Genomic DNA, 27036 nt, shown 5'->3' with positions numbered 1-27036 from the left:
TCACCTAAAACCCTCACAAATTTTTACAGATGTACAATTGAAAGCATTATGTCGGGCTGTATCACTGCCTCGTATGGCAACTGCGCCGCCCGCAAACGCAAAGCTCTCCAGAGCGTGGTGCGTTCTGCCCAACGCATTATCGGGGGCAAACTACCCGCCCTCCCGGACAGCTACAGCATTGATGTCACAGGAAGGCCAAAAAGATCCACCACCCGAGCCACTGCTAGAAGCACAAGCAATAACATCTGCTAATCTTGTGTATGTTACCAATAAACATTTATTTGATTTGATTTGACCACCACACTACTATTTCTATTTGATGATAAGGAAAAAGACCAAAGCACTAAAGTGACTAACATAGGTCTGCCTTTATAACTAATGATCATTGAATGTTGATGTCTCACTACATCTCATTTAAACAAAACTGCATCTCCACCAAGGCAGTGTACTGTGGTACTGAGTTATGATATAATGTGATTTAATATGGTCCAGTGAGAAGGGATCCACCTTTCCATCAGCATTCTGTTTCCTGAGGTCTACCACCCAAGCACTAACAAGCCCTCCCCTGCTTAGTGCTCCTGCAAACAGAGCCACACCAAGCGGCAGGGAGGAATGTCTGCAGATTATATTTATCATCATAATGGTACTTATCCTCACAAAGGGGCCTTGTGGTCGATCATAAATATTGCAGAATGTATTTACATGAACTGTTAGTAGTGGTTTGTGACTCATACGATTATCTCTGGTCAGTTTTCTGCTGAATAACTACTGTATCATCAACATGAAGAATAACAAAATTAGTATTTCAGATATTTTCCTGCTGGGACAATGTACTGTAGAAAATACATTGTTAGTGTGACTTGGGGCTCCTGTGTGACTCAAGACTGTTGGCCTACTGAGCTGAAGCTTAGGCATTAACACTCTTAGTTGACACGATTCCTCTACAAGGCAAGGCTACTCGTCACACAAGAATACATCACTGAACCTTCACTACATTAGGGCCAAGAGCCTACTTTTTATTCTTAAATACTTCAATCCCTTTGACTGACTTTAAGTGCTCAGACCTGGCCAGGCCCTGCACGGCCTCCACATGTTTTACGTCCAGCCAGGTTAGACCACAAAGCAGGCAGCCAACATAAACACAAAGGGGGACAAGTGGGACCTTCAGGACAGAGAAAATGTTGCATTGAAGGACAGCGAGGGAGATGAAGAGAAATCAAAGGCCAGGAGCCAAGAGAACAGAGACGGGCTGAGAAAGTGAATCAATGATAAAAGATAAATATAATTTCATGAACATGATAACATAATTGAGGTAGGAAGCTCACCTCAGCCTCTAGGGGCTGTCTTCCCTGTGTAAGAGAAAGAGAAAGAGCGAGAGAGAGAGACCTGCAGAGAGCCTACAGTAAATAAAACATTACACACTCAAACACCTCTTTCTCTCTCTCTGTCACGTTCTCTCTCTCTCTCTCTGTCTCGTTCTCTATATCTCATTCCCTTTCTCTTTCACACACATGCTCATACCTGTTCAAAGTGCTCTTTTGAAGAATTTTGATGACATGAAACGGTCTGGCAACACAAATTAAAGGGCAAATAAAAGTTGTGAGCAACAAAACTGTTGACGAGTTTGGATGGATTTTAACAACCATCAAATTAAGGTTGTCATTGTAACCTTCATTTACTTGCTTCTGGTGAAATGTAGGTCGCAGTGTGTTTACTGCGGGGCATACCCTCGCGTAACAATTCTGATTTGTAAATCCTTTTTTAGGGGGAGCTTTTGTATAGTGAGTCCACTGATATTATATATATAATGGCTCTGCAATTCTGAAAGGTCTCTCCGTCTCCTTCATAGGATTAGACAGACTGAAGATTGACTCTTGTGTCCTCATAGTAATTGTGTAAACAACCGTGTGTGACTGTAGCTAACGTAATAAAACGAAGCAGGCACAAAATCTGAAGTAAAGATTTGAAGTAAAATGTATGCAGGTACTGTAGGTTCTATTGAGTGAAACATGTTTTTATTTGTTCAGCATTTGAGCAGTTTGACCTCTACGCTGACATTCGGAACCGTAACCATAGACTCACACACCCATGTCTCCCCTCTGTCTCAAACGAGGTGTGCAGGAAGTCACTTAAGACTGCATTAACACATATAAACTTACATTTCCTAACGATCACACGCAAATAGGCAGTTGAAGATGGCTGATGATGCAACAAACACAATGACTGCCACACTCAATTCATTGGCATTTAGTGAAGATACTCAGACTCTGTCATCAGACATTCTCTACCGCCGTCTGATCACTCTGGCACAACATTCAAACTGATTGTGTTGTTATAATGCAGCAGTCTCTCAATCTTCCCAATCCGGGGCATCGTTTATGGATTTTCTTGAAGCTGGCATTATCTTCCTCGAAGGCTGATCTGATTGCCTTATGGCATGCCTGTGAAAAGCTCTTATTTTCTCTAATCATTCCTCCCAGGGACATGCCAAGCTCCTCTCTAATTGGAGCCCCAAATTATCTTCCTTTTTTAGGGGACAAGTGGGGTTCATATATCAGCACAGGTCAGCAGAAGCAATGGAAGCAATTAGCAAGTGCCATGTGCAACGCCATGGGTAAAGGGACAGAATATAAGCAAATCAGGGTGTTAGAGATATATTTTTTTTTTTTACAATTTATTTAGTTTTGTCTTTTTGTTTTAAGGAGCAGTTCAAGTACAAAAACAATCAAAGAAATGCAGACAAAGATAACCCCAACCTATGTCCCACCTTAGTCTCCATCCACCTGCCCACATCCTCCTTTTTTATATATTTTTTATTTATTTCACCTTTATTTAACCAGGTAGGCTAGTTGAGAACAAGTTCTCATTTGCAACTGCGACCTGGCCAAGATAAAGCATAGCAGTGTGAGCATACAACAAAGAGTTACACATGGAGTAAACAATTAACAAGTCAATAACACAGTAGAAAACGAAGGGGGGGTCTATATACAATGTGTGCAAAAGGCATGAGGAGGTAGGCAAATAATTACAATTTTGCAGATTAACACTGGAGTGATAAAAGATCAGATGGTCATGTACAGGTAGAGATATTGGTGTGCAGAAGAGCAGAAAAGTAAATAAATAAAAACAGTACGGGGATGAGGTAGGTGAAAAGGGTGGGCTATTTACCAATAGACTATGTACAGCTGCAGCGATCGGTTAGCTGCTCAGATAGCTGATGTTTGAAGTTGGTGAGGGAGATAAAAGTCTCCAACTTCAGCGATTTTTGCAATTCGTTCCAGTCACAGGCAGCAGAGTACTGGAACGAAAGGCGGCCAAATGAGGTGTTGGCTTTAGGGATGATCAGTGAGATACACCTGCTGGAGCGCGTGCTACGGATGGGTGTTGCCATCGTGACCAGTGAGCTGAGATAAGGCGGAGCTTTACCTAGCATAGACTTGTAGATGACCTGGAGCCAGTGGGTCTGGCGACGAATATGTAGCGAGGGCCAGCCGACTAGAGCATACAAGTCGCAGTGGTGGGTAGTATAAGGTGCTTTAGTGACAAAACGGATGGCACTGTGATAGACTGCATCCAGTTTGCTGAGTAGAGTGTTGGAAGCCATTTTGTAGATGACATCGCCGAAGTCGAGGATCGGTAGGATAGTCAGTTTTACTAGGGTAAGCTTGGCGGCTTGAGTGAAGGAGGCTTTGTTGCGGAATAGAAAGCCGACTCTTGATTTGATTTTCGATTGGAGATGTTTGATATGAGTCTGGAAGGAGAGTTTGCAGTCTAGCCAGACACCTAGGTACTTATAGACGTCCACATATTCTAGGTCGGAACCATCCAGGGTGGTGATGCTAGTCGGGCATGCAGGTGCAGGCAGCGACCGGTTGAAAAGCATGCATTTGGTTTTACTAGCGTTTAAGAGCAGTTGGAGGCCACGGAAGGAGTGTTGTATGGCATTGAAGCTTGTTTGGAGGTTAGATAGCACAGTGTCCAAAGACGGGCCGAAAGTATATAGAATGGTGTCGTCTGCGTAGAGGTGGATCAGGGAATCGCCCGCAGCAAGAGCAACATCATTGATATACACAGAGAAAAGAGTCGGCCCGAGAATTGAACCCTGTGGCACCCCCATAGAGACTGCCAGAGGACCGGACAGCATGCCCTCCGATTTGACACACTGAACATCTGTCTGCAAAGTAATTGGTGAACCAGGCAAGGCAGTCATCCGAAAAACCGAGGCTACTGAGTCTGCCGATAAGAATATGGTGATTGACAGAGTCGAAAGCCTTGGCAAGGTCGATGAAGACGGCTGCACAGTACTGTCTTTTATCGATGGCGGTTATGATGTCGTTTAGTACCTTGAGTGTGGCTGAGGTGCACCCATGACCGGCTCGGAAACCAGATTGCACAGCGGAGAAGGTACGGTGGGATTCGAGATGGTCAGTGACCTGTTTGTTGACTTGGCTTTCGAAGACCTTAGATAGGCAGGGCAGGATAGATATAGGTCTGTAACAGTTTGGGTCCAGGGTGTCTCCCCCTTTGAAGAGGGGGATGACTGCGGCAGCTTTCCAATCCTTGGGGATCTCAGACGAGATGAAAGAGAGGTTGAACAGGCTGGTAATAGGGGTTGCGACAATGGTGGCAGATAGTTTCAGAAATAGAGGGTCCAGATTGTCAAGCCCAGCTGATTTGTACGGGTCCAGGATGCTTATTGAAGTTTTCGATAATCATGGATTTATCAGTGGTGACCGTGTTACCTAGCCTCAGTGCAGTGGGCAGCTGGGAGGAGGTGATCTTGTTCTCCATGGACTTCACAGTGTCCCAGAACTTTTTGGAGTTGGAGCTACAGGATGCAAACTTCTGCCTGAAGAAGCTGGCCTTAGCTTTCCTGACTGACTGCGTGTATTGGTTCCGGACTTCCCTGAACAGTTGCATATCACGGGGACTATTCGATGCTATTGCAGTCCGCCACAGGATGTTTTTGTGCTGGTCGAGGGCAGTCAGGTCTGGGGTGAACCAAGGGCTGTATCTGTTCTTAGTTCTGCATTTTTTGAACGGAGCATGCTTATCTAAAATGGTGAGGAAGTTACTTTTAAAGAATGACCAGGCATCCTCAACTGACGGGATGAGGTCAATGTCCTTCCAGGATACCCGGGCCAGGTCGATTAGAAAGGCCTGCTCACAGAAGTGTTTTAGGGAGCGTTTGACAGTGATGAGGGGTGGTCATTTGACTGCGGCTCCGTAGCGGATACAGGCAATGAGGCAGTGATCGCTGAGATCCTGGTTGAAGACAGCGGAGGTGTATTTGGAGGGCCAGTTGGTCAGGATGACGTCTATGAGGGTGCCCTTGTTTACAGAGTTAGGGTTGTACCTGGTGGGTTCCTTGATGATTTGTGTGAGATTGAGGGCATCTAGCTTAGATTGTAGGACTGGCGGGGTGTTAAGCATATCCCAGTTTAGGTCACCTAACAGAACAAACTCTGAAGCTAGATGGGGGGCGATCAATTCACAAATGGTGTCCAGGGCACAGCTGGGAGCTGAGGGGGGTCGGTAGCAGGCGGCAACCGTGAGAGACTTATTTCTGGAGAGAGTACTTTCTCTCCTTACCCTGAGCCCAAAAAGTATGCCTCCCACTCCTTCCCATCCACCCTAACAAACGAGGTTGCTTATCAGTCAATCAGTCAATCATTTGAATCTCCACTTACATTCCCCCCAATCCCCCCCGTACCATCCCTTCTTCAGTATATTTATACTGAAAACATATATAAACGCAACATGTAACGTGTTGGTCCCATGTTTCATGAACTGAAAAAAAAGATCCCCAAACTTTTCCATATGCACCAAAAATGTATTTATCTCCAATTTTGTGCACAATTTTAATGACCTCCCTGTTAATGAGCATATGTCATTTGCCAAGATAATCCACCCACCTAACAGGTGCGGCATATCAAGAAGCTGATTAAACAGCATGGTCATTATAAAGGTGCACCTTGTGCTGGAGACAATAAAAGGCCACTCTAAAATATGCAGTTTTGTCACACAACACAATGCCAGAGATGTCTCAAGTTTTGAGGGAGCGTGCAATTGGCATGCTGACTGCAGGAATGTCCACCAGAGCTGTTGACAGATAATTTAATGTCCATTTATCTACCATAAGCCGCCTCAAGTTGTTTTAGAGGATTCGGCAGTATATCCAAGCGGCCTCACAACCAAGCGGCACAGCCAGGACTCCCAGGACCTACGGGATCGTATGAGACCAGCCACCGGACAGCTGCTGAAACTGTGGGTATGCATACCCAAAGAATGTCTGCACAAACTGTCATAAACCGTCTCAGGGAAGCTCATCTGCGTGCTCGTCGTCCTCACCAGGGTCTTGACCCGACTTCACTGGGCAGATGCTCACCTTCGATTGCTACTGGCAATTCATGCACTTCAAAATTAATAGTATAACTTTGCCCCAGAAATATTTAACTGCAGGGCACTCCCAGATCATATGAAGAAATTTAGGAGAGACGGTAAACAGTTGGTAGTTGGAGCAAATTTCATCGTAAAACATTTCCTTGGTGTTAAATACAGTCTGTGAACAAACTTGGTTCAGATTACTGGATGCTAAGGTCATATTTTTCCATATTCTGTTCCAGTTAAAGGGTTGCTGAGATTCAATTACATCTATGGACCATGTTTTTTTCATGGCTAGCTCAGAATATGAGCTTTCCAAAAGTTGTACTATATACTGTATTATAGAGATCAGTCCATTCGGGTGCCCAGAAAATGTATTTATACATTTCATAATTGGATGGTTCGGTAGTTGGGTTTCCCAAGGGACTGACCTAACTTGTAAATATAAAAAAGGGAATTGCCTGGTAATATGTATGTATCTTTCAAATCTTGGAATGTTCTGAAACCACTACTGTCCATGTGTAAGGATACGGATTCCACATTTGGAACATTGGGTGGGATGCAAAAGGCCGCCCTCCGGATCACAAGGCATTATTTTGAAATATTAGAGAATGGGCATGTCATTTGGATTCCCAGTTACATTGTTTTAACATTTTGCCCCATATAGCAATTGTGTGAGCAATAATAGGACCAAAACGTAAGGGATATATCAGTGAAGACCACCTCATCCAGGGCAATAGGGCACACCATATTTATCTTTATACTCACGCAGGGGGAAGAAGATTCATGTCTATACCAATTTAGGATGGGGCAAAATGCTAGTGCCTGGAAATACAATTAAACATTTGATACGGATAGTGTTATCTGGGATTGTTTACCTTGCCATATACATTTTGAAACCGGACTATGAATTTGATCTCAATGGCCAGAAGGGGGAGCCATGGGAAGCATTAAACTACAGAAATTCAGCCATGGCAGGTTTGATAATAGATATTCTGGCGGTTAAAGTAACTGGGATATTATTCCATCTACGAAGGTCAAATTTCATTGATTTGAGTAGTCTGTTAAAGTTTCTGGCAGTGGGTTTATCTAAGGAAGGAAATATATCTACTCCCAAATATATAAAATGAGAATTCCATAAGTACAGATGGAGTGCTCCATCGGGGTCTTGAGAGGCATTAGGGTCAGCCCTCCATCTGTTGGTCAGATTCAATTTATAACTTATCTATGATCTTCAATGCATTGGGAAGTGACTGAGATCCATTGTCTAGATATAGTAAAATATCATCTGTGCATAATGAAATTAAGTGATCAGTAGATTTTAGGGAAATTGGTGTTATTTCCTTCAAATTATGAATTGCCTAGGCCAGTGGTTCCATTGATAATAAGAATAGCAAAGGTGAAATTGGATCACCTTGTCAGCTGCTACTAGTGATTCTGAATGGAGCAGAGCAGATATTGCCTGTTATAACTATGGCTGAAGGAATAGCATATAGCATTTTAATAATATTCATGAAATTCGAGCTAATTTGGTGTCTGATAGTAATTCCCCTGTTTCAGATTCAATAGTTGATACATCAGCTAATGTATCATTACTGAGTAGCTTGTTGGCCAGCAAATGATTGGGACAATGACCATGCAAATAGAGGTTGAGTCTAACTCAATGGATGTCATAATCTGCTCTCTGTCTTATCAATAAATTAAGTTATGTCTTGATTTTGGAAAGAGTAATAGCTACCTGGTCTCAAAAGTGTTTGTTGAGAACATTTCCAAATCTGAAATCCTCTTTAATTGTGATTTATTCAACCTAGATGCAAATGCAGTTACATTATTTTTAATAATCTGGGGGTCATTGACTGAATTTGTATTGATCATTATGAATTAATTTCATTCATTTAAAATTAATCACATAATGTAGGATTTTGTAGAAATGAAATGTTGAAAGGCCGTCTTGTGGCTCTTTTAGAAGTTTCTGAGTAGGTTGATGGTCAGACAAGCTCATATGTCGAATTTCTATTTTCTTGATTAAAACGAATGAAGGTGTAGATAATAGTATTTAATCGATTTGTGATAATGATTTATTCTTGTTTGAGTAGAACGTGTACTCTTTTGCTTTAGGATTATGTGCTCACCAGGCTTTAATGAGGTTGTAATCAGAGAGTATATGCTGGAGAGCCTTGATTGTGTGTTGATTGTAGTTGGTCTTATTATATTTATCCCGCATTTCCAAAATGGCATTCATGTCTGTTCCAATAATCAGATGTGCTAGATGTGCTATATAATCAAATTAAATGTTATCTGTCACCGTCACTGAATACACAGGTGTACACTTTACCGTGAAATGCTTGCTTACGAGCCTTTTCGCAACAATACAGAGTTGAAAAGTAAGAAAATGTGCAAATAAACATTCTAAATATTAAGACAATGACAATAAGGCTAAATACAAGGATTACCAGTACTGAGTCAATGTGTGTGTGTGTGTGTGTGTAGCGTCAATTTGCATGTGTGTGTGTGTGTGTGTGTGTGTTTGTGAGCGTGTGTAGTGTGTGTGTGTGTGTGTGTGTGTGTGTGTGTGTGTGTGTGTGTGCGCGAGTGTGTGTGTTGGAGTGTCAGTGTGAGTATGTGGGCACAGTCCAGTGAGTGTGCATAAAGTCAGTGCTAGAGAGTCAGTGCAAAAAAGGAGTCAATTATGGTGGATGGCAGCCAAATCTGTTCTTAATGCTCTGTCATTTAGTAATAGTCTAATTATTTCCTGGAGGCCAGAGATAAAACCATTCCTTTAAGATGGGATTTTTGTCCAGCTCTCTCTCCTTGGAGGTTTTGCGAAAAGGCACTAGAGCCAAAGAGATTTGTAAGGTTTGACAAAAGTGGCCACTTACAAGCTTCATACACCTGCAACTAAAGATGGTCTCACCAAGAGAAGGCTATAGATGTCTCATGTTTAAAAAAACAGGTTATCAAGGTCCCAAAATGTTCTATCACTTCAGGGTTAATGAAACACTCACATGCCTGTCAACATTATCCTGGGGGGTCACTCTGAACAGAGGAATAGAAAAGTGTAGAACAATTGTAAGTATAGACCACATTTAGACAGTATAGACCACATAGCAGACAGTTTCGGCAAATGTCCAATCGTCATTCGAACAATCATCGTGGGTCACACCTTCTGATGTGCTGCCCATAGGGTGATAGCACCTGTCTCCTTGTTGTCAGACCCTGACCCAACACACACACACACACACACACACACACACACACCCTACAGCAGAACTGAGAATTGTCTCTAAATGAATGTGTACGTGTAACTGTTCATGTAATAGTGTGTGTCGAGACCAGATTCCATTAGCCTAAGAAACCGCTGGGACAGAACTGATGGTTAGGGTTTGATGGTGTGTGTTTATGTTTGTGTGTATTCACATGTTTATATAAACAGCAAAAAAAAGAAATGTCAATTTTTCAGGACCCTGTCATTCAAAGATAATTTGTAAAAATCCAAATAACTTCACATATCTTCATTGTAAAGGGTTTAAACACTGTTTCCCATGCTTGTTCAATGAACCATAAACAATTAATGAACATGCACCTGTGGAGCGGTTGTTAAGGCTGTCACACCCTGGCCATAGAGAGGCTTTTATTATCTATTTTGGGTAGGCCAGGGTGTGACTAGGGTGGGCATTCTAGTTTCTTTATTTCTATGTTTTCTGTTTCTATGTTTTGGCAGCGTATGGTTCTCAATCAGGGACAGCTGTCTATCATTGTCTCTGATTGGGAATCATACTTAGGCAGCCTTTTTCCCTTTGTATTTTGTGGGTAGTTACCTTTGTTAGTGGCACTATAGCTCTAGTATGCTTCACGGTCATTTCTTTGTTTCTTGTTTTGTTGGCGACATTTACATAAATAAAGGAAAATGTACGCTCACCACACAGCACCTACATCCAGTCATATCAACGACTACGCCCGTGACAAAGACACTAACAGCTTACAGACGGTAGGCAATTTAGGTCACAGTTATGAAAACTTAGGACACTAAAGAGGCCTTTCTACTGACTTTGAAAAATACCAACAGAAAGATGCCCAGGGTCCCTGCACATCTGCGTGAACGTGCCTTAGGCATGCTGCAAGGAGGCATGAGGACGGCAGATGTGGCCAGGGCAATAAATTGCTATGTCCATACTGTGAGACGCGTAAGACAGTGCTACAGGGAGACAGGATGTACAGCTGATCGTCCTCGCAGTGGCAGACATAGTGTAACAAAACCTGCGCAGGATCGGTACAACCGAACATCACTCTTGCGGGACAGATATAGGATGGCAACAACAACTGCCCAAGTTACACCAGGAATGCACAATCCCTCCATCAGTGCTCAGACTGTCCGCAATAGGCAGAGAGAGGCTGGACTGAGGGCTTGTAGGCCTGTTGTAAGGCAGGTCCTCACCAGACATCACCGGCAACAACATCGCCTATGGGCACAAACCCACCATCGCGGGATCAGACAGGACTGGCAAAAACTGCTCTCCACTGGACGAGTCACGGTTGTCTCACCAGGGGTGATGGTCGGATTTGCGTTTATCGTCGAAGGAATGAGCGTTACACTGAGGCCTGTACTCTGGAGTGGGATCGATTTGGAGGTGGAGGGTCCGTCATGGTCTGGGGTGGTGTGTCACAGCATCATCGGACTGAGCTTGTTGTCATTGCAGGCAATCTCAATGCTGTGCGTTACAGGGAAGACATCCTCCTCCCTCATGTGGTGCTCTTCCTGCAGGCTCATCCTGACATGACCCTCCAGCATGACAATGCCACCAGCCATACTGCTCATTTTGTGCATGATTTCCTGCAAGACAGGAATGTCAGTGTTCTGCCAGGGCCAGTGAAGAGCCCGGATCTGATTCCCATTGAGCATGTCTGGGACCTGTTGGATCGGAGGGTAAGGGCTAGGGCCATTCCACCCAGAAATGTCTGGGAACTTGCAGGTGCCTTGGTGGAAGAGTGGGTTAACATCTCACAGCAAGAACTGGCAAATTTGGCAAATGCACTGCAGTACTTAATGCAGCTGCTGGCCACACCAGATACTGATTGTTACTTTTGATTTTGACCTCCCCTTTATTCAGGGACACATTATTCCTTTCCTGTTAGTCACATGTCTGTGGAACTTGTTCAGTTTATGTCTCAGTTGTTGAATCTTGTTATGTTCATACAAATGTTTGCACAAAAAAATAAACGTAGTTGACAGTGAGTGGACGTTTCTTTTTTTGCTGTGTGTGCACATGCATTTGCATGTTTGTGTGCTTGTGGTCTTGAAAGGAAAGAACAGATCCATGGTCATCTTTGCCAGCATGGTTTACTCCCATGAGACATGTGTGGATCAGATCTAGTGGGGTCTTCATTCTTTTATTCTAATCTGAGTGTGTTTTAAATGGAAGGGGGAATTGTATACACATGTATCCCGTATGGTGACTACTGTACATGACAAGGTGTCAGTGGATGGATCTGGAAAAACATAAACATTCTTTAAGACATTAGCTAAACTAACCCTCTCTAAACACACACTAAAAGCTACAGTTTAGCCTTGCATTTGTTTAAGACAAATTGTAAAAACAAATGCTTTGTTTTTAAATTATGTCTGAGTGTTGGGGTGTGCCCCTGGGTATCCGTAATAAAAAAAACAAGAACATGGTTAGTTTAATATAAGGAAATTGAAATTATTTATACTTTTACTTTTGATAATTAAGTACATTTTATCAATTACATTTACTTTTGATACTTAAGTATATTTGAAACCAAATACTTTAAGACTTTTACTCATGTCGTATTTTACTGGGTGACTTTTTTACTTGAGTCATTTTCTATTAAGGTATCTTTACATTTACTCAAGTATGACAATTGGGTACTTTTTCCACCACTGCCTGTTTTTGCTTTGTCATCATGGGGTATTGTTTGTAGATTTATGAGGGGAAAAAACAATTTAATCCATTTTAGAGTATGGCTTACCTTCATATTTCCGATACGCATGGGGTAAAAAGGAAAGTGTTTGTTTCAGCATTAAAAGTTAGTGCTGTATAACTATGCTGATGCCAGATCAACCTTGGCTTGACTTTTGATTGAGTGCTATTATAACGAGTAAATAGACTCACCCCACAAAGAATCGGGCTGACTGCATTCAAAACATATTAGCAATACATTTCGGCACTCTTGCTCATTAAAATGGAACTCCATTTTGGGTAGTGTGTATTTATAGATCTGCAGAGATGTACACTTTGATGGAGAGAAATCAATCTGTCAGTGCCAGAGCTACTTTAAACAGTCTGCAGAGCTAACTGGAGCCCCAGTGGCTAGAGGCAGTGGAACGGAGAGAGAGAGGGAGATAGGGAGAGAGATGGTAAGAGAGACAATTAGAGAGGATGGTTAAACCGATAGCAATACAAATGTAAATTAGTCATAATTTCTCAGTTTGTACCGACAGATATTGAATATCATTATAGAATATTCATAAAATGCATACTCCAATTGCAACCTCTGCCTATTGTCTCAATAACATTTACTAGTTTTAATACCTTCAAAAACCAAGTTAGGCATACCTAACTTTAATATAGGCCATGGCATCATCACTACACCCCTGCAGTTAGCTGCACCGACCATGCAGTTGAAGCATAGCCTACTCTTGATGCAGAAATGAGAGACCGCATGTGTGGCTGTTTTTTTTATGGAAACATTTCTGCTTGGGAACATTTCTGGTTGGACTCAGGGAATTTGAAAGTTAGGATGGGAATCTTTTAAAAACAGATTGAGTGAAGAAGCAGAAAATATGTTGAATGAGAAACGAACTAATTAGCATGGAGAGCTTCACAAGTTTAATGAAATTACATATATTTCAGGCTAATATGGCTGTTCTACTTACTTTTGTAGCTCTTCATCAAAACTACGCTTTTTGTAAGTAGTGAGGCCTAACCATCCTCTCCAAGTTTAGCTGGAATTTAGCCCGAATATGATTGGTTGACAATATGCCTATGACATTGACCCACGTCTTGCGCTGTGCAGGGTATCAGATCTCGACAATGGTTAGAGTGTTTAACATCACCAGTAAGTTTAGACTACCACATCATTATGATATGTTTTCATAAGTGCAACATCACTGCACGAGACAGGTTGGAATGTCCGACTGAAATATGGGACAAATCTAACTTCTTTTCTAAATTGGTGGTGTTTGAATTTGTTGATAAAATGCAGGACATGATTGTTTGGTTGTGAGGGCCAACATCTGGGAAATATGGTCCCCCTAGCATACCTAGCACAGTAACTTAGCATATCTAGCACAGTCGCTTAGCATACGTAGCAGTCGTACCTTAAAATTGTCTTTACTCCTTCTGAATGCTTGGTAAAGTTAGGATGGACAGGACAGACCGAGGTCTATACTACTATTTCTTGGCAAGCTCAGTGAAGAGCTTCGGGCACATAACCAATGAGTCCTAACTCTAATGCAAAATTAAACAATGGCTTCAAGTGGTGCTTTCAAATAAAGCTAAGGCAGGGCTTTACACTGCTTGTTCATGTGTAACAGTGTTGTGAATGAGAAAGAGCTATGCATATAGAATGCATGAGTGAACCTGAGATAAAAGGCCTGGGGTGGACTTTTACAACACAAACGTTTGCATTGACAAATGTTCCTATAAAAGCTGAAATATGCCCACAGGGATAGTTAGCCATTTCTCATCCCTCCAATCCCAGATCTTTTAATTTAGTCCGGTCATCCCAGAAAACCATGCATTATTAAGAAAATGAAATCTCAGAAGCTCATTAGTCAAAGCAGCCATCCATTCAGCAGGTAAATAAGTCCATCGCTCATAAAGTCAATATTATCCATGAAGCCTGACAGCGTTAGCATCACTGTAAATATCCCTTGAGCTCTTTCTGCCCTCCGGTATAAACTAAATACACACTTGAGCTTGCAAATGTACTTACGGAATACAATATGGTAATGTCGGAATAGTTAGCCATGTTAAAAAGCAGCATCTAAATTCAGAAAATGAGTAATACCTGGATGCTGCCAACGCAACCGTTGTTCCAGGACCCCTTGCTGGGAGAATCTGCATTAAAAGGATATGCAGTGTTATTGTGCCCATAAATGTGTGCCAGAGGCACTTGTGCCGAGTTTGTTAAACCAGAGAATTCAGTGACTCGCATCTGGAGATGGAAATCAAATAATAAATGAATTTGCTTCCTGACTCATTTAATTTTCTCCACATCTCAAAGGGCCATCATGTCTGAAAGCCGACACTGATTTCTTCATCCGTGTAAATGTTACCAAGTGCACACTAAGGGTGAACATACTGTGTATACACACATCACACACGCACAAAAGCACTCAGACATATGCGCATGTACACACACATGCGTGCGCGCACACATCCACCCACACTCACCAACAGGTAACTGCCAAATAAAGGAAACATCAACATAAAGTGCCTTAATAGGGTGTTGGGCCATTACGAGGCGCCAAAACAGCTTCTATGCGCCTTGGCATAGATTCTAAGTGTCTGGACACTTTTGGAGGGATGCAAAACTAATCTTCCACGAGAGGTTCCATCATTAGTTGTTGTTTTTGATGGTTGGTGGAAAACGCTGTCTCAGACGCCGCTCCAGAATCTCCCATAAGTGTTCAATTGGATTCAGATCAATGTTCCCTCAATTTTAGGGGGGCACTCAGCAAATTGTGAGCGGAAAATTTAACGTTGTGAGAGTGTTGTGCAAATTCCGGCACACGTTTACAATGAACACTGAGACTGTACCCTTACAGTTTTAGACAGTAGCCAATAGGCTAATGTGGCTATTTGAGCAAAATGTAGGCCTACCAACAAAACCAATGGAGCAAATCCCATAACATTTTCACATGGAAATACATTTTGATATAGCCTACAGTGCATTCGGAAAGTATTCAGACCCCTTGACTTTTTCAAAATGTTGTTACGTTACAGGCTTATTCCAAAATTGATTTTAAATGAATGTCTTTTCTCATCAATTTACACATAATACCCCATAAGGACAAGCAAAATCAGTTTAGAAATGTTCACAAATTTAAACAAAAAAAGTATATATAATAATAATAACAATAATAATACCTTATTTACATATGTATCCAGACCCTTTGCTATGAGACTCGAAATTCAGCTCCGGTGGATCCTGTTTCAATTGATCATCCTTGCTCTGCTTTTAATCAGGGCAAGGTGTCTGGTAACATAACTGAATACAAACAGTGCAGCTATTCCCTCCGCAAGGCTATCAAACAAGCTAAGCGCCAGTACAGAGACAAAGTAGAATCTCAATTCAACGGCTCAGACACAAGAGGCATGTGGCAGGGTCTACAGTCAATCACGGACTACAGGAAGAAACCCAGCCCAGTCACGGACCAGGATGTCTTGCTCCCAGGCAGACTAAACAACTTTTTTGCCCGCTTTGAGGACAATACAGTGCCACTGACACGGCCTGCAACGAAAACATGCGGTCTCTCCTTCACTGCAGCCGAAGTGAGTAGTGTTAACCCTCGCAAGGCTGCAGGCCCAGACGGCATCCCCAGCCGCGCCCTCAGAGCATGCGCAGACCAGCTGGCCGGTGTGTTTACGGACATATTCAACCAATCCCTATACCAGTCTGCTGTTCCCACATGCTTCAAGAGGGCCACCATTGTTCCTGTTCCCAAGAAAGCTACGGTAACTGAGCTAAACGACTACCGCCCCGTAGCACTCACATCCGTCATCATGAAGTGCTTTGAGAGACTAGTCAAGGACCATACCACCCTACCTGACACCCTTGACCCACTCCAATTTGCTTACCGCCCAAATAGGTCCACAGACGATGCAATCTCAACCACACTGCACACTGCCCTAACCCATCTGGACAAGAGGAATACCTATGTGAGAATGCTGTTCATCGACTACAGCTCGGCATTCAACACCATAGTACCCTCCAAGCTCGTCATCAAGCTCGAGACCCTGGGTCTCGACCCCGCCCTGTGCAACTGGGTACTGGACTTCCTGACGGGCCGCCCCCAGGTGGTGAGGGTAGGCAACAACATCTCCTCCCCGCTGATCCTCAACACTGGGGCCCCACAAGGGTGCGTTCTGAGCCCTCTCCTGTACTCCCTGTTCACCCACGACTGCGTGGCCACGCATGCCTCCAACTCAATCATCAAGTTTGCGGACGACACAACAGTGGTAGGCTTGATTACCAACAACGACGAGACGGCCTACAGGGAGGAGGTGAGGGCCCTCGGAGTGTGGTGTCAGGAAAATAACCTCACACTCAACGTCAACAAATCTAAGGAGATGATTGTGGACTTCAGGAAACAGCAGAGGGAACACCCCCCCATCCACATCGATGGAACAGTAGTGGAGAGGGTAGCAAGTTTTAAGTTCCTCGGCATACACATCACAGACAAACTGAATTGGTCCACTCACACAGACAGCATCGTGAGGAAGGCGCAGCAGCGCCTCTTCAACCTCAGGAGGCTGAAGAAATTTGGCTTGTCACCAAAAGCACTCACAAACTTCTACAGATGCACAATCGAGAGCATCCTGGCGGGCTGTATCACCGCCTGGTATGGCAACTGCACCGCCCTCAAACGTAAGGCTCTCCAGAGGGTAGTGAGGTCTGCACAACGCATCACCGGGGGCAAACTACCTGCCCTCCAGGACACCTACACCACCCGATGCTACAGGAAGGCCATAAAGATCATCAAGGACATCAACCACCCAAGCCACTGCCTGTTCACCCCGCTGTCATCCAGAAGGCGAGGTCAGTACAGGTGCATCAAAGCTGGGACCGAGAGACTGAAAAACAGCTTCTATCTCAAGGCCATCAGACTGTTAAACAGCCACCACTAACATTGAGTGGCTACTGCCAACACACTGTCAATGACACTGACTCTACTCCAGCCACTTTAATCACGGGAATTGATGGGAAATTATGTAAATATATCACTAGCCACTTTAAACAATGCTACCTTATATAATGTTACTTACCCTACATTATTCATCTCATATGCATACGTAGATACTGTACTCTATATCATCGACTGCATCCTTATGTAATACATGTATCACTAGCCACTTTAACTATGCCACTTGGTTTACATACTCATCTCATATGTATATACTGTACTCGATATCATCTACTGTATCTTGCCTATGCTGCTCTGTACCATCACTCATTCATATATCCTTATGTACATATTCTTTATCCCCTTACACTGTGTATAAGACAGTAGTTTTTTGGGAATTGTTAGTTAGATTACTTGTTCGTTATTACTGCATTGTCGGAACTAGAAGCACAAGCATTTCGCTACACTCGCATTAACATCTGCTAACCATGTGTGTGTGACAAATACATTTGATTTGATTTGATTTGAACTTGATTATAGTCGAGCTGTGGAAAATACATTCGATTGGACATGATTTGGAAAGGCACACACCTGTCTATATAAGGTACCACAGTTGACAGTGCATGTCAGAGCAAAAACCAAGCCAAGAGTTTGAAGGAATTGTCCGTAGAGCTCCTAGACAGGATTGTGTCAAGGCACAGATCTGGGGAAGGGTACCAAAACCTTTCTGCAGCATTGAAGGTCCCCAAGACCACAGTGGCCTCCATCATTCTTAAATGGAAGAAGTGTGGAACCACCAAGACTCTTCCTAGAGCTGGCTGACCAGCCAAACTGAGCATTTGGGGGAGAAGGGCCTTGGGGTAGACAATCACATGGAGGGGAACAGGAGATCATCAGGTCATCAGACGAAGACAAACCGGTTCAACATATCGCAGAGAACATCATTGACCAGAGCCAGGAACACAGCAGGGCATTGTTAAGGACAAATAGCATGTCCAGATATTCGTAGTGACCGCTGGCCTCGTTGAAGCTGGTCTGCCACTCGTCCCCTTCCCGTTCCATAGATCCAGCTTGGAAAACACGGTGGCCCCCTGGAGCGGCTCGAAGGACAAGGAGATGAGTGGTAGCGGTTCGTCAGCGTTGTGTCATTGAGACCCCGGTAGTCGATGCACGGGCGCAGGGTCTTGTCCTTGTTCTCCACAAAGAAGAACTCTGCGCTGGCGGGAGAAGAAGAAGTAATGGCTGAATCCTGCAGCAAGGGAGTCCCCGATGTAGGTCTCCATCGCATTTATCTCTGGTCCCGACAGAGAGTACAGTCGTCCCCGGGGCGGAGTTGTGCTAGGGAGAAGGTCAATCCCGAGGTCATAAGATTAGTGATGTGGGAGCGAAAGCAAGGCCCTGGACACCTGAACGCCTTGCTGAACACCTGCCGGAGGTCCTGGTACTCCGCAGGAATGGGGGAGAGGTTTGGGGCATTTTCCGAGCCCCTGCGAAGACGTCCCGGGGCAGGTTGTGCTGACACACATAGGTTGATGTGAGTGGTGTTGTGGGTGACTCGGCCTATAGAGCGCTTGTCCAGCGCTCTAACGTCCATGGGAATGAAGAAGGACTGAGTGGGAATGTTCAGCTCGGACACCAGGGTAGCATCCAAAAGCTTTCATGGGCCCCAGAGTTAGTGAGAACCCGGAGAGATTTGGACTGGATTCCCCACAGCAGAATATCATGAAAAGGGGTGCGAGCAGGGGAAGCAGGAACATTCTCCATATGGCCCAACAAAATACTCCTTCCTACCGGTATGCCTGTTTTTTTAAAGGACAAGAGGAAACAAAATGACCAAGAGTCCCGCAATACAGACAACTCTTTGTGTCGATCCTGTGTTGCCGTTCTGCTGGCGACAGCCCAGTTCTGCCTAGTGGCATAGGCTCAGGAAGCGGTGACTCGGCCGTCTTCGGCAGCCCTCGGGGCAGATTGGGAAGCCTCGGGTTCTCTCGGCAACGAGATCATTGGGAGCTTCCGGGATGACTCGGAGGCAAGGTGGGATCCCTGGGCATATGCGAGTGAAATCCAATTTCCTCTCCCTCCGTCATCCCCGTAATCGCCCATCGATATGGATGGTCAAAGCGATGAGGGAAATCGAGTGCCGTAGGTAACTCCCAAGCTCGTCCTTGAACTCCTCAGAGACGCCGTGCAGGAACATATCAAAAGGTGTCTCGTGATTCCAAGCACTCTCCGCTGCCAGAGTGCATATATCCACCGCATAATCAGCTAGACTGCGGGATTCCTGCCGAAGCTGGATTAGCTTCTGGCTGGCCTCTCGCCCAGAGAATGGGGCATCAAAAACCTTCCTCACTTCTCCCACGAACCCCTCCAGACTAGCGCATATGGCCGGCTGTTGTCACATGGCCCAGGTGAGAGCCCTCCCGGACATCAGCATGATGAGGTAGGCTATCTTGGAGCGATCCGAGGGGAAAGGAGGAGGGCTGAAGCTCGAAGACGGGGGCACACTGAGCACACTGGGCACACTGAGCTAGGAACGCCCGACAGGTGCTCAGCTCTCCATTGAAGCGTTCCGGGACTCCAAAGAAGGTGTAAAGACCGATGAGACGGCACTGCTAGCAGCTGAGTCGCTGAGGAGCTGTGGGGTTACCACTGTGGCAGGCGGCCTCCAAGACAAACCATGGAATTGCTCCAGCAAACTGTCCAACACCCGGGTCATGGCGTTCAGCCAACGTTTGGACCCCCTCCACAAGGCCACAAAGTAATTCCTCGTGCCTTCTGATGGTGGCTCCCTGGGTGGAGACAGCTCTGGCGCTGCCTACAACAAAATCACAAATGTAATCTTGCAAAGTTAGATTTGTTGCATTGAAAAGGGGCTGATATAATGTTGATTTGATCACAGAAAAAAATATTGATCTATATAATGCAAACTAATGGGGCGAACTCAGTGAAATTCAATCTCTTACGTCTCAGCATTTCTTCTGCACAGCAGTCCTGATGGAGGTGCCACAAACACACACACCCTTTAACGCTTCTATGCTCCTTTGAGACCCCTCTTTCACTAATCACTGAGATCTCTTCTTCTAGCTATGGTAGCCAAAATAATGGACAACAGGGCATTTTTCTACATGACCCTAATCGTGATGGGATGTTAATTGCTTCATTAACTCAGGATCCACACCTGTGTGGAAGCACCTGCTTTCAATATACTTTGTAACCCTCATTTACTCATGTATTTCCTTTATTTTGGCAGTTACCTGTATTTATGTGAGGAACATTGACAAATATTAAATTCCCAGAGAGAATGGAGGTGGCAGGGTAGCCTAGTGGTTAGAGCGTTGGACTAGTGACCGGAAGGTTGCAAGTTCAAACCCCTGAGCTGACAAGGTACAAATCTGTCGTTCTGCCCCTGAACAGGCAGTTAACCCACTGTTCCTAGGCCGTCATTGAAAATAAGAATTTGTTCTTAACTGACTTGCCTGGTTAAATAAAGGTAAAAATAAATAAGAAAATGATGAAACTGAGGGGTGTGTCAAAGCGCTTGTCAAAGTCTAGGAACATGACCAAATCATTGATTCTGCTTTGTTATCCACATAGAGTGCAGGTACAATAGCTAAATAGCTAAACCAAAATGCCTGGAGAAGTATGCCTACCCCACTAGGTGTGAGAGCAGTAAGAAGTAAGAACCTCAATTTAAAACTCAATCAGTTACAGAATAGAAGTAGATCATTGATGGTGCTCAGCAATCGTGTTGCCTCTACTTGTCAATAACTACCACAGTGAATGATGTGCCTAAACAACCAGTCAGCAAAGTGGTAATTTGTCAATGCCTTGTTTCATAGGTCAATAATCATATTATCTTCCAAGGCAATGGCCAAATCCAAAGTGACTTATGACTTGATGTACTGTAATCAATAAACCATCAGAATTATTCCTCCGTTTGACAAACAAATCAATGTGCATTCTACCCATATACATTGTCCTATGATCATATGGGTCAACAAAATAGTACATGGTTCTGATTTACAATAGATATGCCTTCTACTCTTTGTAACTCTTTGTTTAGTTGTCATATTACACATGGTATACACCGTCCAAAGAAATGCTTACTTGCAGGTTCCTTCTCGACAATGCAAAAACAATAAGAAATCATAAAAAACAAGAATACGGACAAAGATATTGGCTCAGAAGAAAATAATAAAAATGTATAATACAGGAAGGCACAATTTACGAAACCACATCACACCTATTTTAGCTTCTCTACACTGGCTACCAGTCACTTTTAGAATATATTTTCATATTGTATTAATCACGTTTAAGGCTGGATTTGGTTTACACCAATCTTACATCTCAGATGTTTTATCTCCCGACGAGCCGGGACGCAGCCTGAGATCCTCTGGCAGGGCACAGTTGGCCAGTCCAAGGTCTAGGTTGAAAATGAAAGGAGACTGGGCATTTGACATTAGGGACCCTAGACTTTGGAATGGTCTGCCAGACGAGATCAGGCTGGCAGATTCAGTTCCTCTTTTTAAATCCCTGCTGAAGACACCGTTTTATAAAGATGCTTTGAATGTATCATTTGAATGATCTTTTTTCATTCTCTTTCCTCCAGTCCTTGCTTCTTTTAGTACTTTTATTTTATATCTATGATGTAAAGCACTTCGTTACCTGTATTGAAACCTGCCATACAAACAAATATATTATTAAAGTTATTATTATACCATAGTAATAGCATGGTAATATCATGTTTGTACTTTTAAAATCTGTGTAGTTAATTGGAACCCAATGCAGGATATCATATAGTAGAAGAATGTCTGAAAACATTAGCTATTCTTATAGGGATTTGAGGACAGATTGTATAACTGGAATGATTCAAATTGCTGACGACACAGTTTCAGTTCCTTGAACACACAAACACAATGCAACACAACATTAATCTCAATAGCAACAGGCAGGATGTGAACATTGTCAGTAGCTTGTTAAATGTCTTGTTGCCATAGAGAATGACTCATGAATTACTAATGCAGGTGTGCTTTTGTTGAAGCTTGTGGGCACACACACACACGCAAGCACACACACATGCAAGCACACACAGACCTGTAGCAGTACCTAGTGATGTTTTTTGTGTGGTACATTTTTGAAATTAGCATCAATTGGAAAGCCTCATATCCACCCTCAATAACAAACTGGAGGACTGAATTATCTAGCAACATCCTGTTGGATTTTTTTATGTTGTTAAGTTAATGTGTTGTATAGTAGGGAATGTGTTGTATAGTAGGCATTTTGTTTTTGTCTTGTTTGTGAGGTGCTGTGGAAAAAAAAGAAGAAATGAGTGTCAAGCATTTGACGCAGCAATACAAAACTAAAGTACAGTACAATGCTATTTAGGAAGTTGCCTGAGAAGACCTGTTCTTATCCTCAAGAAATCAAACAGTTAGTCCACATACATGTACTGTATGTATATGACAAATGTACATATGCCATATACAGTATGGGTTCAAGATACAAAGCCTAGTTTGTACATCTACAAAGTACCCGTTCCTATATTTAGAGAATAAAAAACAAATATTAAGCTAAATACATTAATTAATAACATATTCTAACTTAATTTCACTGGAACAAACTATCATTCAGTAGAGCGGGATCAACCATTTTTTGTCATAAAACAGGGTCTGTGATTGTCCTCAGTACGTTATTTTCGAAATCCAAGGATTCCGGCTTCATCTGTGAGCATTCAAAAAAACTAAAAAGATCAACTCTTACTAATTCATCATGGTTTCTCAAAACCAAATTAAATTTGTATTAACATTTATTTGAGACTTGCCTTCTGGTGCTTAGTTTGAACCTTCCTTCTCTGAGCACTGCAACTGGCGGAGGGTTTCGTTCATGCGGGACTGCAGTCAAATGTTTGGACACACTTACTCATTCCAAGTTCTTTCTTTATTTTTCCAATTTCTACATTGTAGAATACTAGTGAAGACATCAAAACTATGAATTAACACATATGGAATCATGTAGTAACCAAAAAAGTGTTTAAAAAAAATCTAAATATATTTTATGAGATTCTTCAAAGTAGCCACCCTTTGCCCTCATGCCAGCTTTACCCACTCTTGGCATTCTCTCAACCAGCTACATGAGGTAGTCATCTGAAATGCATTTCAATGAGATGTGTTGTGACAAGGTAGGGGTGGTATACAGAAGATAGCCCTATTTGGTAAAAGACCAAATCCATATTATGGCGAGAACAGCTCAAATATGCAAAGAGAAACGACAGTTCATCATTACTGTAAGACATGAAGGTCAATCAATGCAGAACATTTCAAGAACTCTGAAAGTTTATTCAAGTGCAGTCGCAAAAACCATCAAGCTCTGGCTCTAATAAGGAACGCCATAGGAAAGGAAAACCCAGAGTTCTCTGCTGCAGAGGATACGTTAATTAGAGTTGTCAGCCTCAGAAATTGCAGCCCAGATAAAGTTCAAGTAACAGACACATCTCAACATCAACTGTTCAGAGGAGACTGTGTGAATCAGGTCTTCATGGTCAAATTGCTGCAAAGAAACCACTACTGAAGAACACCAATAAGAATAAGAGACTTGCTTGGGCCAAGAAACATGAGCAATGGACATTAGACCGGTGGAAATCTGTCCTTTGGCCTGATGAATCCAAATTTGAGATTTTAAGTTCCAACCGCCGTGTCTTTGTAAGACGCAGAGTAGGTGAACGGATAATCTCCGAGTGTGGGGTTCCCACCTTGAAGCATGGAGGAAGAGGATTGATGATGATGTGGGGGTGCTTTGCTGGGGACACTGTTGGTGATTTATTCTGAATTCAAGGCACACTTAACCAGCATGGCTACTACAGTATTCTGCAGCGATACGCCATCCCATCTAGTTTGCGCTTAGTGGGACTATAATTTGTTTTTCAACAGGACAATGACCCAAAACACACCTCCAGGCTGTGTAAGGGTTTTTTGACCAAGAAGGAGAGTGATGGAGTGCTGCATCAGATGACCTGGCCTCCACAATCACCTGACATCAACCCAATTGAGATGGTTTGGGATGAGTTGGACCGCTGAGTGAAGGAAAGGCAGCCAAAAAGTCCTCCACATATGTGGGAACTCCTTCAAGACTGTTGGAAAAGCATTCCTCATCAAGCTGGCTGAGAGAATACCAAGAGTGTGCAAAGCTGTCATCAAGGCAAAGGGCAGCTACTTTAAAGAATATATAATATATAAATATATTTTGATTTGTTTAACCCTTTTTTGGTTACTTCACTATTTTTTTAACCTTTATTTAACTAGGCAAGTCAGCTAAGAACAAATCCAATTTTCAATGACAGCCTAGGAAGTGTGTTAGCTGTCTTGTTCAGGGGCAGAACAACAGATTTTTACCTATTTTTACCTTGCAACCTTTCAGTTACTAGTCCAACGCTCTAACCACCAGGCTACCTGCCGCCCTATTATTCTACAATGTAGAAAATAATAAAGATAAAGAAAAACCCTTGAATGAGTAGGTGTGTTCAAACTGTTGACTGGTACTGTATACATATTTACTATTTAAAAAAGGTTTTAAACACATACATGTGAAGTGCCAGCCAATCATAGGAGGTCTGATTGGCTGTTAATTAGTCAAAGGAAAGTCAGTTTCCCATTTCCTCTGTCCTCAAAGCACAGTAGATATCCAGGCCTCACACGCCCCAAACATGATTCACTACTACAGTAAGATAACACAATAACAGAAAATAAAAAGTAGGTCTACCTAAAACGTGTCAGAAAAGCATGCTTTTCACTCTCAATAGAAGCCTGACAATAACCAGGTTACCATCCAACCTTTTTTATGTGAGTAAAGTACAAATCCGATTTTTTTTTAAATTGCACAACAGGCCTGATGGAAACAGAAAATTTGTCTGTAAACGTTCCAAATGTCGACAAAACAAAATAAGCCAGACAAGGTGGGCTCTTTTTGTAACTGTAAAATGAATTACGCGAGAAATGGCTAATATTGATATAATAACCATCATATTGAAGCAGACTTGGAGTCACGCAATGATAGGTTTGTTGGTCCTCCCACTACAACTCATGAAAGCGTGCAGTTTATTAGGCTACGGATTAAATAAATTATGTTGAACTTCACAGAGTGGTGAAAGTGCACTGTGATGCGCTTGATGCTCCTTTCCAATAGATGTCAAGGGTCTTATTCTGGCAACATGATGATCAATGCTTGGCTGCCGTTTTATAAATATGAATAATCTAGCTCCTTTGTGCATAATAATCTCATAATGTTGTCTATACCCGCATTGTATCTGTGAGGTGTTGGCTAGTGCGCACGTGGCAAGACCAGAGTGTGCACATTCGCTATATAACACAACATGTTTAATTTAAAACCACCAGTAGAGTTGAAAATGCAATGGAAACCTATTTCATTTGTATTTTTTATTCGGTACATGGGAATTCATTTTTATGTGCAGCCTTATTCGCAACAAGTCAATTTGATGGAAATATTTGCACGAAAAGCTGTTGTCAATTGGATGGAAACCTAGCTAGAAAAAGACATAAAAAATGTACCGAAAAGAATCCGAAACATAAACCAATACAGTCTCTGACAGTTCCTCATTTAATGACACAAACAGCATGTTCTGAATGCATTTACAAGAATTTTGCTCTACCCGCAATAACATCTGTTAAACACGTGTATGTAACCAATATGATTAGATTTGAATGTAACAAGGACGTTGAGGAGTGAGGTCAGATCTGTAAAAGGACTTGATTTGTTTGAGGGGCAATTCTGTACCGAATGGTGAGAGCCAAGGATGCCTTTGCTGTTCTTGGCATTGAATTAAGTTGAAGGACTTTCAGGTCATTTTCTTTTCAATTTAATGTGGTTATTCTGTTTGTGTGTGTGTGTGTGTGCTTAAGTGTGAACAGTGATAGACAGGGAGTTGTTTAAATCGACACACCTCGCCTATCCTGATGCAGTATTCATAACCACAGAATGTATATTCCATCTCAAACACTTTTCTGCAATCACAGCATCTTCTTTATTCACCACCACAATATCATAATCCAGTAGGAACCTCAGCTCTGCCCTGCACTGAGCATCCCCTGCCTTTCTATCAACTCCCAAATCAAACTTTGTGTCATTATTTTACATGAATAATTCTCTGCCTCTGTGAGTAGCAATGTTCCCTCCACTGTGTCTTTCTACCGCCAGGCCAACGCAAAAGACGGAGGCACAGCAGTAATCTTATCTTCAGCAGGTGAGCAAAGCAGCTAATTCTGTCTCTCTGTCAATTGATTTCCTCTGGAGGTGTGGAGGGATTTCTCTTCAGTGGCCGGGCAGGCTGCCAACTCGCCCCCCAGCGCTCGTTACACTTCCAAGGGAAATTGCGTTCTTTTCGGGAGAGCTTCTCTCCCTCTGAGGCCAGACTCTCTCCTCTCTCCAGCATTCAGAGGGCTCAGCATGTGGACACATGCTCAACATTTATTTGGTTTTTCAAATGACCTTTGTGTAAATGTAGAGTACCTGGATAAGTGTTAAGAGAGGGAGAGAGATAGAGACCGCGATAGAGAGAGAGCACACAATATTAATAACTCTACAAACATGCAAAATGACACAAACTGATTGAGGAAGACTCATCATCACAATGCCAAATATGAGCCGACCTGATGAGACCTGATGCACCAGGCAGTTGCAAGCCCCAGAAAAGGTGTATATGATCACACACTCCCCACTTGGCATATATGCATCCTGCACAGGGTGAACTCCATACAGAAGGGAACTGTGGG

The 27036-nt window shown here is 43.0% G+C and overlaps 1 protein-coding gene across 1 annotated transcript in view; it reads right to left on the bottom strand.

Moving 5' to 3' along the window:
* LOC109892766 (delta-sarcoglycan-like) overlaps positions 1-27036 on the bottom strand; it is a 313752-nt gene that overhangs the window by 265456 nt on the left and 21260 nt on the right. The gene's annotated exons all lie outside the window — the stretch shown is intronic.

This window comes from Oncorhynchus kisutch, linkage group LG6 (genome assembly GCF_002021735.2).
Source record: "Oncorhynchus kisutch isolate 150728-3 linkage group LG6, Okis_V2, whole genome shotgun sequence".
In the NCBI taxonomy this organism is placed as follows: Eukaryota; Metazoa; Chordata; class Actinopteri; order Salmoniformes; family Salmonidae; genus Oncorhynchus; species Oncorhynchus kisutch.
This window is presented reverse-complemented; position numbering and strand designations above follow the sequence as displayed.